At 49.3% G+C, this 5,660-nt stretch overlaps 1 non-coding gene across 1 annotated transcript; it reads right to left on the bottom strand.

Moving 5' to 3' along the window:
• Positions 1 to 209: 209 nt before the first annotated feature.
• LOC130032243 (small nucleolar RNA SNORA51) lies at positions 210 to 338 on the bottom strand. Its single transcript, XR_008793792.1, has one exon. It is a non-coding gene; the product is annotated as a small nucleolar RNA SNORA51 (small nucleolar RNA).
• Positions 339 to 5,660: the final 5,322 nt, after the last annotated feature.

Here is a 5,660-nt window from a genome sequence, read left to right as displayed (position 1 = left end):
ATTCCTGAGTGCAGAGCCAGGAGTAACCCCTGAGCATCACTGGGGGTGACCCAAAAAGCAAAAATAAACAAGTAAATAATCACTTTTTAAAAAAGAAAAGAAAAAGTATTGGGGTCATGTGCTCACAATGGTCACAGATTGGGGAGACAGACATATAAATGGGAAATAGTCTTGTTTGTTTTCTGTGTCTTTTCCCCTGCTCCCAACCCTCAAATTCATTCACAATACTGACCAGGTAAAGGGCCCAGGCTGAAGTGGACACAGGGCAGGGACACTGTGCCTCCTCCTTCTACCCAGTTGGTGTCAAGAAAACAGTCTGTGGGAAGCACGAGGAGGCCTGAGTGGGGAATTGTTACACCCGGGGCTCTGGGCACTGATGGAGGTATAAAGGGGTTGGTCAGGAGCTATTTATAATGGGAAGAGAAAGTCAGAGCTGAGACTCAAATACAGAGGAAGTGGCCAGATGGAAAAGTGGGGACTGCAGATATTAGATTGTGAACCAGGCACGGAGCTGAGAAGCAAGATGGTGAGCTGGGTCTAACTCAGGGAGAGCTGAGACCGCAATGGCTGGTGGGGCAGAAATCTTGGAGATCTGGGAGGTCGTGTCAGGAGTTGACAGGTGCTTGGGGGGAAGAACCAATAACCACACCTGATTCCTAGCTTGGAGATTGCGTAGATGGTGGAGCCAATAAGAAGGGAGGAGCAAGTTCCTTGGTGCCTGGTCTGGTCAGGCATGGCCTGAGTTGTATGGTCCATTGAGATGCCCAGATGGAGACATTCAGGACACAGGGGAGAAAAGTCAGGAAAATGGAAGCAGAATGATTCCTGGAAGAAGAAAGATGAAATACTGAATTTTGAGCAAGAAGACCTCTGATTCCTACTCCAGGGGTCAATTGGGGTGATGTGGGTTTCTTTCGGAGGCAAATAAAGCTCCAAGACAATAAAATCAACTGATATTCCACCCCTCCTCCCAGATCTAAGCCTTTTCAGAGTTATTGGGGGCAAACAAAACATGAGGTTGGAAATATAGTTGGGGGACTGGAGCAATAGCCAGCAGGTAGGGTGTTTGCCTTGCACGCGGACAACCAGGGTTTAATTCCCAGCATCCCATATTGTCCCCTGAGCACTGCCAGGAGTAATTCCTGAGTGCAGAGCCAGGAGTAACCCCTGTTCGTCACTGGTCTGACCCAAAAAGAACAAAAAAAAAAAAGAAATATAATTGGTTGTACAGTTGATAAAATGCAATGCTTTCAGATTTTAAGTTTCATGTTGTTATAGGGACATTCCTGATAGTGCTCAGAGCTACTCTAGGCCTTGGGGGGGGGGGGGGGTCACTCCTGGTGGTTCTTGGGGGACCATGTATGCCAGAAATGGAACCCAGCCTCCTGCACACAAAGCATGTGCTCTAACTCTGTGAGTTATCTCCCCAGACTTAAGTTTTTATTTGTTTTGGGATACTCAGGGCATACTCAGGGCATACTCCTGGCTCTGTATCTCCAGCTCACTCCTAGAAGTGTTCAGGGGGCCAGAGATGGTGCTGGGGATCAAGTCAGGGTTTACCACAGGAAAGGCAAGCACTGTAACCCTCTGGGCTCTGCCTGCCTTAATTTTTTTACTATGGATTTTACTCCCAGTCCTCAGGCAAGAAAATGCTTCTAAAATAAGATTCCCACTCAAGGGGCCAAAGAGATAGTACAGTGGGTAGAGCACTTGCTGACTTTTCATGTAACCAACCTGGGTTCAATCGATCCCCAGCACCCTGAGCCCTGAATGATCCCTGAGTACAGACCCAGGAGTAAATGCTGAGCACCACTAGGTATGACCTCAAAACAGACAACAACAACAACAAAAACTCACCCAAGATTTCTCAGTTTTCTTGTTATCCAAACAGTAAGGAAATTTATAAAATGGGATCATTCTTCCAACCCCAAAGGGTCAGTGTGAGGACTAAGAGACTTTAGAAAATACACTCTAAGTGGTAAGTACAATATGAACAATCTAGCAGCCTGCTGGCAAAAAGCAATACCCACTGTCCAGACAAATGAAAACGAACAACAAAACCTCGGTCATAGCACTGGAATACCTTGAGAGACCAGTCAGGAGCAGACTATGAAATTCTCTAAGGCCATCTGCAGCTGTGCCTTCCTAAAGTTCAGGGCGGAGGTACAGCTGCCCAGGAATTTGTTCCTCCATAACTTTGAGCTCCCCAAATCCCCATGAAGCCTGGGGATGGTGTGACAACAGCGTGTGTGGGCACCCTGGCACCCAGGGTCCCTCCATAAATCAAGGTCTCACGTCTGTGGGTCTCAGACAACTTTGTCCAAGGTGAGCTGGGAAGAACTAAAGGGCAGAGGCCCAGTTCAGAGTGGCATCTGCCTTTGAAACGAAAACCCTGAATGTGCCGAGAGGAACATTCTCTAGAAATGCATCCTTCTTTCAGCTCAGAAGACAATTCCATCTCTAGGAGTTTGAAGGAGCCTGACAGTCTTCTCAGGAATTCATCCAACTAGGTGATCTCAGAGAATCCCCGAGAATTTGTCAGAGAAATCTTGTTCCAGGGCTGGGTCAGTCACAGCAAAATTAAGGTAATCTTAGCTCTGCCACCAGTTACTCTCAAAGCAGCCAACTTAGACAGTCAGGTAAATCACAGAATGTTAACCAGCTGTGCTCACACCCTTTTCAATATGGACTCAGAAACTACAGACAAGAGTAGGCCTCTAGTATAGGAAGGACTTGCCCGAGATCATAAAAGTGATGAACCTAGAGGAGAAAATGCAAGGTGAGGCCAAGGGGTCCAAGTTGTTTCTCAAGACCACACTACACACTTTGTTTCATGAGGCCGCTTCCAGCCCAGGCCTCCAGAAAACCAGTCCTGTCCATCCAACTCTTCCTGCCATCTTAACGCGTGGTGAGCAGCATTTAAATGAGCATTGAGTTTGGAGACCACAATGCCCTGCCTAGCTCACAAACACGTGAGCAGAGAAGGAAACATTCCTTAGAAACACCGGTACCTGCCAAGTTTATTACCTACAGATCCCCGGAGGTACTTGGCTGAAGACAGCAAGGGAACTGAACTGAGGCCAAGCCCTGCCAAGGTGATCAAGCCCCCAGAGTGAGGAACTCCTGATGACCCATGGAGTGCCTGGAAAAAGCAGTTGAAATGGAGCAAACACACACACATTCATACATGCACATGATCACACACATGCGCACACATATATGCACACTCACACATACACATACACACCTGTCACTGTCACTGTCCTCCCATTGTTCATAGACTTGCTCGAGTGGGCCCAGTAACATTGTGAGACTTGTTACTGTGTCTGGCATATCGAATATGTCACGGGTAGCTTGCCAGGCTTTGCCGTGCGAGCGAGATACTCTCGGTAGCTTGCCAGGCTCTCCCGAGAGGGGCAGAGGAATGAAACTCGGGGTGGCCATGTTGGCCGCGTGCAAGGCAAACGCCCTACCCACTATGCTATCGCTCCAGCCCACATACACACCACTGTTTGCAATTAATAAGTTGGTGGATTAAAATGTTTGGTTCATTGTGTATTCAAGAAATGGTTTCCAGAGGCCAAAGAGATAATACAATGGGTAAGGAGTTTGCATTGGATGCAGTTGATCCAGGTTCAATCCCCTAGCACCCCATGTGGTTCCCCAAGCCCTTTCAGGAGTAATCCCTGTGTGCAGAGCCAGGAGTAAGCCAAGTTCACAGATAGATATGCCCCCCCATACACAAAAAAAGAAATGGATTCTGAGACTGGAGAGATGGTATAGCAGATAGGGTGCTTACTTTGCATGAGAGTGATCAAAAAGGGGAAAAAAATGGTTTCTGACATTAAGTGGGTAAGCTAGCATCGCTGGCTTTCCTTCTCACCCCTCTTACGGTGGGTTTGGGGAGGTTAAGAAGACAGGGAGGGATAAGAATTATTTGGCCATGCTCAACTACTCTCAGGGATTACTCCTGGCTCTGTGCTCAGGGATCACTTCTAGCATTGCTCGGGGAACCATAAGTGGTCTGGGATCAAACTTGGTTCGGCTATATGCGAGATAAGTGTCCTAAAGCACAGACCTGGGACAGAGAGATAGCTTAAAAATATGCCTTGCATGAATGAGACCCAAAGTTCAATTCCTGACACCCCATGCATCACAGTCCCCCACCCACCTCCATCTGCCCCAGCAATGCCAGGTATATCCCTGGTGGCCCCAACAAACATTATCGTTGACCTGGATAGCTAAGTATCACCAGAAGTGGTCCCAAGGTCTCCTGAGCATTGCTTTAAGTGGATCCCCCTGCCACCCAAAAATAATGAAAGAAGGCAGAGATAGCTCAAGGGTTAAGGAACATGTCCTGCATTTGACCAACCCCAGTTCAATGCCCGACATCATGTGGTTCACTGAGCATTGCAGCCCAACTGGCCAATAATCTCATGGAGTGCTCCGCACCTGACCTAGGGATCACTGCTTGGGGGGCACCTCAATATAAAAAATAATAATAATAAAATAAAATACATGCATCACAGAACTTATTGCAGTGTAACTGAGCTATTACTATTAGAGAGCCACCCAGTGAGAGCAGTCACTGCGCCTGGCTAATTTTCTCACAAGCATGTATAGCGCTGCATGCATATTTTCAAATAATGAAGTGAATGAAGAGTCTTCTGCCCCGCGTCTGGCTGTCCTCGCCAGGGCCCTTTGGAGAGTGCAGCTTGTGTTTCCCTCCCTGCCCCGACCAGAGCTTTGGCAGCTGAAGACCTCCAGAACCAGCCACAACCATGGTGAGACCAGTCTCCACATGCATGAAGGTACCGGCAGAGGAACAAAGGCATGCGGGTCCTGGGGCTGAGATCTCTATGCCTGCTCGGATCGGCGCTGAGCACCCTCCACCCAGATCCTCCAAATTCCAGTAGGCAGGGGTCACACGCACCAACTGACCCCCAGCGCCATGTAATCCCATCAACGGCCAAGACCCAGAGACTATAAAACCCAGCTCCCCGAATCCCTCGGCAGCATTTGCGGCCGCGCAACATCTTATTATGTCATTCCTACTTTGGACAACTTGGCAGGCTATGGATTGTAACCTGCCCACAGGGCAGTCTGGCAAACTCCCCATCGCATACCCAATGTGCCAAATACATTGTAACAATGATGGGTATCATTCTCCTAACCCTGAAAGACCTTGAATATGGCACTTTTTAAAATCTCAGGGCTAGGATGAAGGAGATTGTTACTGGTGCCTGCTCGATGAACAACAGGCAATCGATGAACAACAGGATGATCGTGATCGTGAAGTGAATGAATGGAAGGCAGGAATGCATGCACGACAACTTTGCCTTCTCATTTCTCAAATCCCCAGTTCATTTACCAACCCTCTTTGCGCTGCACTCGGAACAGTTGTGACTGTAAAATTCCACAGCGCCTGAGACACCCCGGCCCTTGCGCTGTAAGCCCCACCCCCTTCCCCCTCCAAGACCCCGCCCACCCGCCGAGACCCCGCCCTCCCTCCGCCACTCCGCCCAGATTCGCCCGCCCGCCCAGACTCCGCCCCTTTCCCGCCTCAAGGACGGTCTCACCGCTGGAACGCGGGAGAAAGGCGCAACTGCGCATGCGCCCGCCAGCCCGCGGCGCCCGCCCTCCCGGCGCCGCACTCGGTG

Source organism: Sorex fumeus, unplaced genomic scaffold, assembly GCF_029834395.1.
Source record: "Sorex fumeus unplaced genomic scaffold, SorFum_2.1 ptg000047l, whole genome shotgun sequence".
Lineage (NCBI taxonomy): Eukaryota > Metazoa > Chordata > Mammalia > Eulipotyphla > Soricidae > Sorex > Sorex fumeus.
The sequence above is the reverse complement of the archived record's forward strand: the minus strand, read 5'-3'. Positions and strand labels throughout refer to the sequence as shown.